This window comes from Helicoverpa armigera, chromosome 30 (assembly GCF_030705265.1).
Source record: "Helicoverpa armigera isolate CAAS_96S chromosome 30, ASM3070526v1, whole genome shotgun sequence".
Taxonomy (NCBI): Eukaryota; Metazoa; Arthropoda; class Insecta; order Lepidoptera; family Noctuidae; genus Helicoverpa; species Helicoverpa armigera.
In genome coordinates, this window is record NC_087149.1 from 3,382,644 (window position 1) to 3,395,763 (window position 13,120).

Below are 13,120 nucleotides of genomic sequence, written 5' to 3' on the forward strand. Positions count from 1 at the left end.
TAGACTATCCCCAAGTAATACAGGTAGGCTATTTTCTTGAAAGAAGTTTCCGCGAAACGCGAGTAATGCCGTGGGAAAAGGGTAAGTGTATACTAATAAAAAAACATATAGGACAGAGGAAACATGTGTTAGTTTGTACCATAAAGGCTCCGAAACTACTGAAGGGATTTGAAAAATTCAGTCATGTTGGAAAGCTATACTCTTCCCGAATTATATAGACTATATTTTCTCCAGGTAGGTTCCTACGGGAAGAAGTTTTTCCGAGACGCGAGTGAAACCGCAGAAAACAGCTAGCCACAGATACTATGGTAGACAAACAAATGTGAACACCTTTTTATGTATTTTCGTGACGTCAATGCTTAGTAAGTAAGCAAGTATTCTGATTCGTCAAAACGTGTGAAACTATTATATGAGGTTTTGAAAATTTAATTGACTTCTTTGCGTAGGTTTTTATGTAGATCTAATTTACTGATTGGTTGGTTGGTATAATAATAACAATTCTCTTAATAAAATCTTCGTATGTATGTATGTAATAAAATCCTATTTTGTAAGTACCTGCATTCTACGCAAATAAAGACCTATTTTATTCTACGGCATTTTTTAAAAGAAAATCTTGACGCCAATCAGTAGCGGCGTAAGGGGGGGGCGGAGGGGGCGGTCCGCCCCGGGTGCCACATCTCGGGGGGTGCCATCTTGGTCGGCACATATCTGCACGACCAGGATGGCGCGGGCAGAAGAGACAAGTCACTAAGGGTGCCATTCTAATCTGCGAAGCCTAGGTTCACTACCATTTAATGCGCGATATTCACATTTTAAACAAAACTACAATAGTGAGTGCGTGTGCGAGACATCGAGGCGGTCACCCCTCTCAGTCCGACTGTCACCCTTCTCTTGTATTTTTGCTTTTGTATTTCTTAAATTAATTCCTCGAAGTTAGAAAAAAATTCCGCTCGCTTCGCTCGCGGATTTCTCTTCATTTCTAAATTGTTCTGCGCTTACTTTTTGAGCCCTCAAAAGCAAAAAGTTAAACCACCGAAGTAGCAAAAACAACTGACACTCGCTTTAGTTACGCCTAAATACTTAGCTTTTAATTTATGCTTAATTCTGAGTTACCTAAATTAAAGAGTCCTCAAAAATAACTATAAAAAAATTCACTTTACAGTGGATATTTCTAAGCTATTTAGGTGCTATTTGTAAGCGGAGGTGAAGGACTTTGTGTCCCAAATCTCAAAAAATTTTCAGCTCGCTACGCTCGCAGTTGCTTCACTTTCCGGTCTTTTTTTTTCAAACATGTTTGAGTACTTTTGTGTTCCAAAACTCGAAAATTTCGCGCTTGCTGCGCTCGCGCCTTACACTTAACAGTAATTTCTTTGCATAGGTATCTTTTTGCATCCCAAATATCAAAAATTACGCGCTCGCTACGCTCGCGCCTTCTTTACTTTACAGTGCTTCTTTCAAACCTGTTTGAGTACTTTTGTGTTTCAAAACTCAAAAATTTCACGCTCGCTGCGCTCGCGCCCTACACTTTACAGTAATTTCTTTACATAGGTATCTTTTTGCGTTTCAAATATCTAAAATTTCGGTCTTCTTCTTCTTCGCGAGTCGATGGCAAACTTAAATTTTTGAGGCCCAATATTTCGCTACGCATACGGCATTGTCAGTAGCGTTAAGAGGTCATCCACTATGCAGCTGTCGGGGCATAGTGGGCAGCATAAAAGGTGCCGCATGGTTTGTGGTATGGCACCACACCCGCAGCTATTGTCGTCAGTGTAGCCCCACTTACATAGGTTTTCCCTGCACCTGCCTACCTGTGCACGTAGCCTGTTAAGAGACTTCCATACAGGCCACGGTTGGTCGTAACCTGGTGGAAGTCGTTCCACGGGTGGAAGGAAGTCAGGCAGAGCTAGTTCTCCCCATTGTTCGATGCGGGTCTTAGGAGCATCTTTAACTGGGGCCACACTGGCGAGGAAACTGTTCCTGCTTTTTAGTCGGCTGGGCGGTGGTTTAGCGCCATGTAGCGGATGACGTTGGTCCGTTTCTTGGCGCATTTTTTCCAGGGAGGCAGCCACGTTCCTGCGTACCGCTGGGGGTGCAATTCCGGCGAGTGGATAAAGCATTTGAACCGGTGTTGGTTTGAGACAGCCTGTTATTAGTCTACACTTCTCATTAAGAGCTACATCCACCCCCTTTGTGTGCGTGGAGCGACCCCAAACCGGGCAAGCATATTCACCGGCAGAAAAACATAATGCTAATCCAGTGGTACGCAGGACATTCGGGGCAGCGCCCCATTTGGAGGTGGTTAGACGTCGCAGGAGGTTATTACGGCTGAACACTTTCTTCCTGACGTTCTCGCAGTTGGTCTTATACGTCAGTGACCTATCTAAGGTAACACCTAGGTACTTTGGGCAGTCAGTGTGCGTGATGCGTACGCCTCTCCAAACGACGTCTAATTTGCGGTTAGCCATACGGTTGCGCAGGTGATAGGCGCAGGACTGTGTCTTGGCAGGATTCGGTTTCAGGGCGTTTTCCCTGTAATAGATGTCCAGGTCTTCAAGGGCAGCAGAGAGGCAGGTCTCGACCACTTCAAACGATTTTGCCTGCGCTGCCAGTGCCAGGTCGTCGGCATAGATAAAACTGGTTGTATTAGGTGGAAAATTTCGGTGCTTTTTCCATACTTGTTTGGGTACTTTCTTGTTAATTCTGTATGATTCTTTTTACTACGTAATTATATTTTGTCGTTTTTTTTTGGGGGGGGGGCGGGGGGGGCAGGCAGGGTGCTCAATAAGTAGTGCGCCCCAGGTGCCGCCGGATGCTACGCCGCCACTGACGCCAATCGCATGTTTTCAGTCGGTCCAATACCCGCTAAATACCTGATCTTTGTTATGTGCTGACTACCATTCATCCTTATACAGATTTATGTGCCCAAACAAACTATCGGCCGACTAGAAGTTTGACCCACATAACTGAACCCAAAAATAATTAAAAATTTAAGCTAAATCCACCATTTCACGTACGTAACACATAGGTACCTATATATTTTTATTAAACATTTAAAATGGCAACCCGTAGCATGTCAAGGCGAAAGAAAAAAACATGTCTCGATATATTCAGGGCACGTTCACGTGCTAAAATGACCCTTATTGACTATCAATAAAGGTTAGATTAGCTCAGCAAAGGGCGTAGTCCGTAAATAGTTTTGCTGTAAAACGCGTTGGGCTTGCGGCCATGAAAACTGCGTGGTGGGAAAAGGGCGGGTGTTTTTCCAAGGTAATGAGAAAGCGATTTTATCTGTAATCTGGTTAATTAATTAATTGGTGAAATTTATATTATTCAATGGCTGAATAATTAAAAGGAAGAGATATTTACTGTTGTACCTAACTGCTGAACCGATTTCAAAAATCCTTTCAATATTGAAAAGCTATACTCTTTCGGAGTTACATAGGCTATATTTTACCCCGTTACGGGCAGTAGTTGCCACGGGATACGGGTGAAACCGCGAGAAAACGGCTCGTGTTTCATATTTTTGTACTTTTATGCAACTGTGGGGTTTAAGATACATGCTTTTTTCACAATGGAGTGCCATGTACCTATGTACAAAAGTCCCTAAATAAGTTAAGAGAAAAACAAACTTTTTTCGTGTTCCAATTATTTCATCCAAGGTTTTACAAATACCTTTATTGTTTATGCATTTTCACAGGTTTTCTTTCTAATATAGATAATAGATATTCTGCTATGCTATACAGATTATATATTTCCCAAGGTTCCCTCGGTATGTGGGTAAAATCAAGAGGCACATGTAAACTGCCTGTGAGCGTCTGCCGAACATTTTTCAAATTATCCAAAACGCCCTTTTCATAGCCCCATAATTACGGAAATTGACGAGCAGCTCCGAACTTACCCGATCGATGTTTACTGCGCTAATCTGTACAAAGCATATACATGGTAAAAATCTATTTTTAATACTTCGAGCCATGGCTTGTTTGAATAATTTTATACATTTGTCATTTAAGGCATTTTTGAAGAACTCGGCCAAGTTTTAGCCGCGGATCCGTGAATGACGGATGGGTGTCCATCTTGAAGATTTCTTTCTGTCATCTGTACATCTTTGACAACCTTCAAGATCTATCTAGGCGGCTGGTTAACGCTTCTCGTGACCAAAAGGCTGGCTATTACCTCGGACAAAGGATCAGCATGCCGTAATGCATGAGGTAATGCTGCCAGCCTCTTGGGTACGCTCCCGGTTGACAGCGATGGGGATGAATTTTTGACACGTTTTAGTTATAGTGTTTTTTTTTCTAGGATAGTTTTTTTTTTATATGTATTGTAAATATCTATGTAAATAAATATCTTTGGCAATCGTTACGATAATTACGGGTAGTCAGAGCCTGAATTCTGACTTCTCCAATCCACTCTGACAATAACTCTGCAAAAATAAATACATAGTTCCAAATAAACAGTACCGTGTTTTGGGGGGGCAGGATAAAGTGTAGGTCCCGGCAGTCATTTGAATATCTTTGGCAGTCGGTAGACTGAGGTGACTGGTAGTCAGAAGCCAGTTAGTCTGACAACTGGACTTACCTAGGGGTATCGGATTGCTGGGGTGACTGGGTTGAGGAGGTTAGATGGGCAGTCGCTCCACGTAAAAAACTGGTACTCAGCTGAATACAGTTAGATTGGAAGCCGTCCCCACTAAGTTGGGAAAAGGCTGGGGAGATGATGAGATAGAATTTTGAAATTGACCCCATACAAGTAATGTCATATTATCTCCAGTTAGACTAAACAGCAGATTGAAACAATATTGGATATGGTCGTTAGTCGTTAACGTTCATATATCGACGATAGATATTTAAATCTTTTTTTTTCACAACATGGCGTTTGTTTAGCTATTAAAAAAAACATCAATCCTATAAATAGGTTCATCAAATTGTCGCACATGGCCTTACATGAAATAAGCTTATATTTTTGGACAAAGATTTTCGAGGAAATTAACTTCAATGCTGATGCCTATTCAAAATGAAAATGTTTTGCAGACTTGGGGCCACAATTTGATTTTGAAGACCGATCTAGACAGTACCAGACTGTCCAAACCGATTTAAGGCTCGAGCAGACCGGATGCGTATGCGTAACCACGCGCGTAGTCACGCGCGTAGTTACGGCGTAACCATGAGTTGTAATGTATGGAAATGTATGAGACAGGCCACACCGCTTGCGTAACGTAGACACGCGCGTCGTTACGCAAGCGGTGTGGCCTGTCTCATACATTTCCATACATTACAACTCATGGTTACGCATACGCATCCGGTCTGCTCGAGCCTTTATCATTGGATTTCAATAACTTATTTATGCGTTGCTATGGTTACAAGATATAAAATTTTGACAGTAACCCCATAAAAGTATTGTCAATTTTCCTATCTTTTTCAAGTTTGCACAGATAGTTACTAGTGCAACCGAAATCTTGTCTGATTGTAGAAATTAATAGAAAAAGTGTAAAAAAAAACCATAAAACCTTTGTAAATTCTTTCTTTCCTGTCTTCTTTCTTTATTAGGTATGTGTGTGTATAAAAATTTGTAAAACGCGCGATGCCTACAGAACCCACAGATAAAATGCCGAGAAATACAATTGAACTACGGACTCTTTTTTCAAAACTCTCGGCTGATTATTTAGTTGAATTCCTAATCACCATGACTGTACAAGTCAAATCTATGTGCTATTTACATTGTTGTCAAAAAAACTATTTTTACGTGCTGTTTTCCTTGTAGGTGAACATAAAAAATAGTTTATCGATAAGAAGGAAGTACCTAGGTATATTGTAGTTATTTATATTTTCCGATCTTCTATTTAATAAGAGTTTTTATTGTCCTACTGCGGGCCACTGGCCTCTTCTTACACAGAGAAGGAATGAGCGTTAATCACCACGCTTGCTGAAGTTTGGGGTTTCCTCAAGATGTTTTCCTTCGCCTTTTTTCATTCATTACTGTTCAGGATAGATTTTTAATGTGTTCAGAAAAGTTAAGTTGCGCATTCAAGTCAAATCTCAAATCTACTAAAGCGTTTAAAATAGTAGGTATACTTAGTTTAAAGCCTGTAAAAAGACATAGGCTACGTTTCTTTACTTTTTACAGAATGTGATTCCCTTGGGATGCGGATAGAACCGAGGAGAACCTATATATAGACATTTTTCGTTGGTAAGAAATCGTCAAATGACCTCTCCCCCTGTGGGTGCAGCTTTAGACTCTTACTGACCAAAACTCACCATGTTCCTTCTAGAGCCCTTTATGTACCTGACCCGCGGTAGCTCGCGCGAACAATCCCGCAGCTCCGGCGGAACAGCCAGTAACTGTTCCGCAGAACTATTCCCCGGAACAGCTAATCTTCAAGTAACTAAAAATATGTAAGTTTCTCTTATTAGGAGTGGCCAATTGCTGACGAAATTCAGATCTTCAAACATGTGAAACGTTGCTTGATTGTGTGAAACCTGTCGGCTTAAACGATGACTGCTGACGCAAATACTTTCAGATACCGTTGACTTAACAACTTCGATTCGAACATATTTGCTTGTAGTACGAAACTAGGGTCATCCCGCGGAAACTCCTGATCATAGACCATTTTTTCTTTATGCTCATTTCTACAATGGCGGACTTAACGCCTAAAGTTAGTTAATTTAGTAGCAGATATGCAGGCTTTTCCTACGATTTTATAAATGCTTTTTGTTTTGGTAGACATTTTCACGGTAAACTGCTGAGCGGTTTAATATGAAATTTGGTAAGTCTTGTTAGGTACGTTGAATCCTCCTGCCTGAAAGCAGTAATGGGATAGAGTACTTTTTAAAAGTGACCATAGAGTTTCTTGAGTGCTCTTCTCCATGAGACCATATTTTTAGGAACCTTGCAACTAGTGTGACGTTTCATAAGAGCCTGCAAAGGCCTTTTGCCTGCAAATTTGAAACTACTTAGAATCTGTTGACTTTGACTTTTGAAAAAGTGAGACTCTTTCCCGCGTTTTCTCTTCAAAAACGGTCCTCAAGAATTGCCTTGAACAACCTTTTTCAGTTTCGACCGTTTATTCGAGAGATTTCCACGTTCAAACAAACTTCATCTTTTCATACTACATAGGTATGGTTGGCAGTCTATAAAAAAAACTGTACGTCATGCTACGGGCTATCGATTCGATTTTTTTTCTTGATCTACGCAGTCGCGGAGATATAAAATTTTTTACAACCACCTCCCCCATTGCCTCCCTGTCTCAAAATCCGCTGGCAAGAAATAGGATATTAAAATGTCTAGAGCGACTTTCGCATATCTGTGTACATATGACGTTTTGGATGTAGCTGCGGCATTTTTATTCGAATCTCGCAGTACGAATGTGATATAATTTTTTTGTTGATTAAAACCTTATTTTGGGTTAAAAATAAAACTTTTAAAACTGCACTTAGAACTCTTTAGAGCGACACCCATAGTCAAAATGCTATAGTTTTTTTTTTGGCAAAGGTAATGTCATCCAGCCAGAAGTGTCAACAAAACTTTGCATAAATACTTTTTGCACAAAGTTAAGTTAAATACAGTGCTTTATCAGTTTCAAATCGCTGGAACTAAGCATTAACTTACTCTTCCGTAACAATCCCTTGCAATCACAGCTCCGTTGCCTCGTTCCACGATTTGTATCCACGACCTTTCGATTGCCCGTTTAGACCTAACCTTTGGGCTTAGCTGTTCTTTTATCTATGGTTGGCTGGGGAAACGATTTGAAAGTTTCTTTGCAAACTATTTGCTTTCTAAGGTTGAGTTCGTGTTTGTTTAAAAGGGTTTAAAATAGGTTTTGCAGATTTTTGACTTAATGAATTTACGTGTAGGTACAAACTTACTTAAAGTAATAATTTGGCAGCTTTTTAGGCTTGCTACTGAATTTCATATCCATATACTGAAAAAAGTAGGTTGTATACCTCGAGCTAAATTGCTTTTCAGTAAGTAGGTCTTGTGTAAATCGACATTCAGAACGCTCCGCTCATATTACCATAATATAAAATGTCATCGTCGGAGCGGAATAGCTATAGGCTATAAAATAAAAAAAAATATAAAAAAGTTGGGTCAGGCTGTAAAACGGAGCCTGAGATCCAAGGAGGGAATAAAAAAACGAAAAAAATAAAAATGCCGTAAAAAGGCATTGGCGGGGTAATAGAAGTGCGGGGCGGGGGCGCGGGGGGAGGCTGTTCCTCGAAGTTCCGCCGCCATTTCGAAAAATCGATCACGCGGCGCGTGTGTGGACCGTTTTGAATTTCGAATACCAAATTCTATAAGTTTGACGTCATTAGCAATTTTAGCCCTACGTTTACAGAAATAGAGTTTATTTTCGATTGGTCATTGATGGTGTCCATGTGTGCGTTTCACACATGGGCAAGATACCAAAATATTAATGGCGGACGTCCCGCCAAAATAGATTTTTTTGGGTGTGTACTTTAGTACAAGGCATCTGCAATATATTTTGTAGTTTGTTTGTGAAGGACAAAGTTTCGGCCGCACTTTTTTTAAGGTTTTGTTATCTGTAGTGGAATTTTACTAATCTGAGTTTATCAATGCTGTGGTAGAATACATGTGTATTTTTCCATAAAGTACAACATTATATCTTGTTTCCATCCTTATGGAATCAGCTTCCAACCTAAAGTGTAGGTACCTAGAGTCTTATCCAAAGTTCAAACTATTTCTTTCCGAAATTCATTCATATCCGGTCAGGTCTCGTACGGTGAAAGCTCAACCCTCAATTGTTTTTCAGCATAAATGAAATAGTAGATAAATAAGATTTTTTTAAATGTATTTAAGTAGGTACCCTAAAGGCTAGGACGCCACTGAACTGATATGAAAAATTCTTTCACTGTTAGAAAACTACACTTTTCCCAAGTAACATAGGCTATATTATATCCCGGTACGGGCAATAATTCCCACGGGACGCGGGTGAAACCGCGGGAAAACATCAAATCGTAAATAATTTGATTGCACTGCAAATTAATATGAAATGGAATAATTTAGAAAGCTTTCACCGATTTTGAAACGAACGCATTTAGTCTGGTGCGCTACGGTTAATAATAAATAACTAAAAAGTTACTATTTAACGAGAGCAGGCCGGTCATTGACCTGGTATAGGGCTGTCAGATGACACGGCGAAGAGTAGGTAACCTTAATAAATAAAGACATACATAGAGAAACTATTGTAAAACTATGTTTTCCTATTGAATTTTGACATTGACTTCATATAAATTACGTCTTTCAATCTCTAATCGCAAAACAACGGATAGATCAGTCATTGTTATTTACATAAAATGTAAAATGATACCTATTCATATTTAATTTTTATCCGGGTGCGGGAAATTGATCCCTAAGATATTGAATGTTAGCCCTCTAATATTATAAATAGTCAATCGCTAAATCAAATTGTATGAAATTAGGTTTGAAAATATCAGGGTTTTAAAACGATTTCAGTTACGAAGTTCAGCATACCGATTCTTTTTCGGACGTAAGTAAAGACTTAGTTTCTGATTAAGACTTGAGTATGCGAAATTATATCCTAAGTAGAAATTGGCAAATTGACAAACGAGCGAAGTTGCGGGCAAAATCAGTAGTTAATATTATGATAGGTATGCATTTTCACAAAAAGACTCAAATGGAGTTTACCACAGCATAATATTTTGATTGTGAGGACGCCCGTCCTTGCGGCACACCCCTAGCCCTTTAAACCATCTGTGAATTAAATCGTTAACCCTTTTGTTGGGCTGTTGACCTTACTCAACTGTTTGTTACAATTGTATACGTGGCTTAGTTTTGTCTTAAAATATTGTTATAAACGATATCTAGGCTTTTATTTTAACGACGTCAAAACTCATCAAATGACCCCTCCCGCTGTGGGTTAGCAGCGGTGAGGGAGTGTCAGACTCTTACTGACTAAAAACCGTCGTGTTCCGTCGTAGGCCTTTTATGTACCAGGGCCGCGGTATCTCTTTCGAACAACCCGCAGCAACGATATCTAGGCTAATATTTTATACAGAGGAATTTGTTTTATACCTACATTAAAACCGCAAACACTACTGAACAGATTTGAAAAATTCTGCCACTGCTGAAAAGCTCCACTATCCCAGTATTTTGTTCGGATAAAGAAATTAGTAATAATTAATTTATTACCCATTTTTTTTCTTTTCTTTCACTTATTTATTTGACATAATTTTTGTTTAAGTCATATTGTCTATGATCCTACATATTTGTATTTAAAAACAGAAGATAAATAAAGCAAAAGGTACACTGGCCAAAAAAATGCTCTATCTTTTTTAAAAAACGTTTTTCAAATGTTTTATCCTTGAATTGAGGAAAGCGATGAGGTTCTTCGAACTTTTAAGGACACGGGAAAACCCGTATCTTCAAAAGAAATAATACAAGGCATAGATAGTAACTTTCTCCTTGGCACATCCTTGCCAGTCGTTACGGGTAGTCAGAAGCCAATAAGTCTGACACCAGTCTAACCAAGGGGTATCGGGTTGAGGAGGTCAGATAGGCAGTCGCTTCTTATAAAGCACTGGTACTCAGCTGAATCCGGTTAGACTGGAAGCCGACCCCATCATAGTTTGGGAAAAAGGCTCGGAGGATGATGATAGATAGTAACTTTCAGAGATTGTAGAAATTATTATACCAAACGTCTTGACAGTTGACAGCTGTCAGTTTGCAAGAAAAAATACCTTCGTTTGTTCTGACTTGCCCTGCATTTGTCAACTGGACCAGAAAACGGTTAGAATATACTTAGGTACCTACATTACGCTTCTGATTATTATCAGCAATAAGAACGCTACACGGGTTTCCCAATATAGAAATACCGCAAATTAAATCTATTTTTAACCGACTTCCCAAAAAGGAGGAGGTTATCAATTCGGCCGGTATGTTTTTTTTTTTTTTTTCTATGTATGTACATCGATTACTCCGAGGTTTATTGACCGATTTACGTGATTCTTTTTTTGTTCGACTCGGAATAGCTGCCAGTTGGTCCCATAGTCATCAGGTCAGGATCTGATGATGGAAACCCTGAGAAATCGAGGGCAACCTTCGAAAGTTGTAGGCATACATAGGGTAAAAACTTGACACTCAGGTGTACGCCTAAAAGCACTATTCAACAATGAAGATTTGGAGCTGACCTGATGATGGAAACCAGAGAGGGTCGAGGGAACTCGACAACTGAATATGTAAACTACCTCGTGTTTGGGCTTAAATTATTTGTATTGACAAGACCTTTGCAACAGTGAAGGTTTGGAGCTGACCTGATGATGGAGACCAGAGAAAGTCGAGGGAACTCGACAACTGAATATGTAAACTACCTCGTGTTTGGGCTTAAATAATTTGTATTGACAGACCTTTGCAACAGTGAAGGTTTGGAGCTGACCTGATGATGGAGACCAGAGAAAGTCGAGGGAACTAGACAACTGAATATGTAAAATACCTCGTATTTGGACTTATATTCTTTGTATTGATGAGAACTTCCCACTTGTATGGATAGTGACAACTATTCGCATCACTGAAAAGCTTTAAATAAAAAAACTTTTTTACAAAAAAAATAAACCGACTTCCCAAAACACTAAAAAGCAAAAAAAAAACTATTTTTAGGTGCATCGGCCTAGAAGTCGGTGGCAAAATTAACTTAGTAACATCCATTAGACACCGACTTCTAGGCCGATGCACCTAAAAATAGTTTTTTTTTTGCTTTTTAGTGTTTTGGGAAGTCGGTTTATTTTTTTTGTAAAAAAGTTTTTTTATTAGACTAACACATTAATTATAATATTGGAAATCATTATTCGTTACGTAAAATGCAAAACTGGTCTTTACACGTGTCTACGATAATTGACAGTTGCTATTCAGACGAATTTCCTAAGCTTGCCTTCCGATACAAGCAGCAGCCGCAGGTGACTAATACTTACGTCGCCAAGGCCATAGAAGTGGATTTCTTAATATTATCTTCACTTGCATTGTGTAACTTTCTCACTTGTACTACATATAACAAAACTATCTGCACCTATTTTTTTAAAAGGTTCTTCTCCATGAGACCCACACAGTACACTCATTCAACTCAAACTCACTTAATATAGCTTTTAAGTGAATTTGAGTTTCTATGAAAGTCCACATTGTTTGAATGTTAAAGACTGTTTCCAAGGCAAGCGTCCAGCTTCAGCTTTTGTATTACTGCATGAGAGTTATCACGTTGGCCAGCAATCACCGACAGTTACCGGTGTCGAAAGGGTACCTTAACAACGCCAGATTTTGTCGGTAATCAAGGTTTTTTGACGTCTATGAACGTCAAAATAATGACGTGTTATCTGAAAAAAGTTTTTTTTTTCAGTTTAGCTATCAACTAGTTTCACCCACGTCCAGTTAAAGCCCAGGGCTGCGGGATTGTTCGCGCGAGTTACCGCGGCTCTGGTATACTGTGGGCTCCAGAAGGAACATGATGGGTTTTAGTCAGTGAGAGTCTGACACTCCCTCACTCTGCACACACAGAAGAGTGATTTCTCAACAAAAAAATATATACCTATATGGTCATGGCCATGTAATGTAATTATTTAAAGCATCTACCTTCCATGGTTAGGTAATTTTACGCCCCTGGCTGGAGGCCTTAAACTCTAGGCATCCACAGGGAAAAGTCCGGTTAAGCAGTACACGGCCTCCTAGGCTGAACTGCGAGATGCCATACCAAAAAAAAATAGTTAATTTTAACAAGACTGCACACAACATTGCTACTAATTTCCGCGTTAAAAACAAAAACATGTTTTTGTCTATTAAAAAAAACAGCGCAAATTAGACCTATTTCTGAATGTTTATTTACGCTTATGATAAGTTGGGTGTAAACTCGTTTTTACACGTGGCTTGCGATAATATAATATTACAATTTGTTATTCGTACAAAGTTCCTCATGAATGACGTAGTTTAGATGAGGTAAATACGTTACCGCAAAGATTTTTCGGCTGTTGAATTAATTACTTAAGTACCTATAATATCAAAAAAGCCTCCTTGTTTCAGAAGTCGGCTTTTCATCAAAAACATGACATTATACGAATATGTACTAGGTACTAACATTATAAAGCCGAAGAGTTTCAAACGC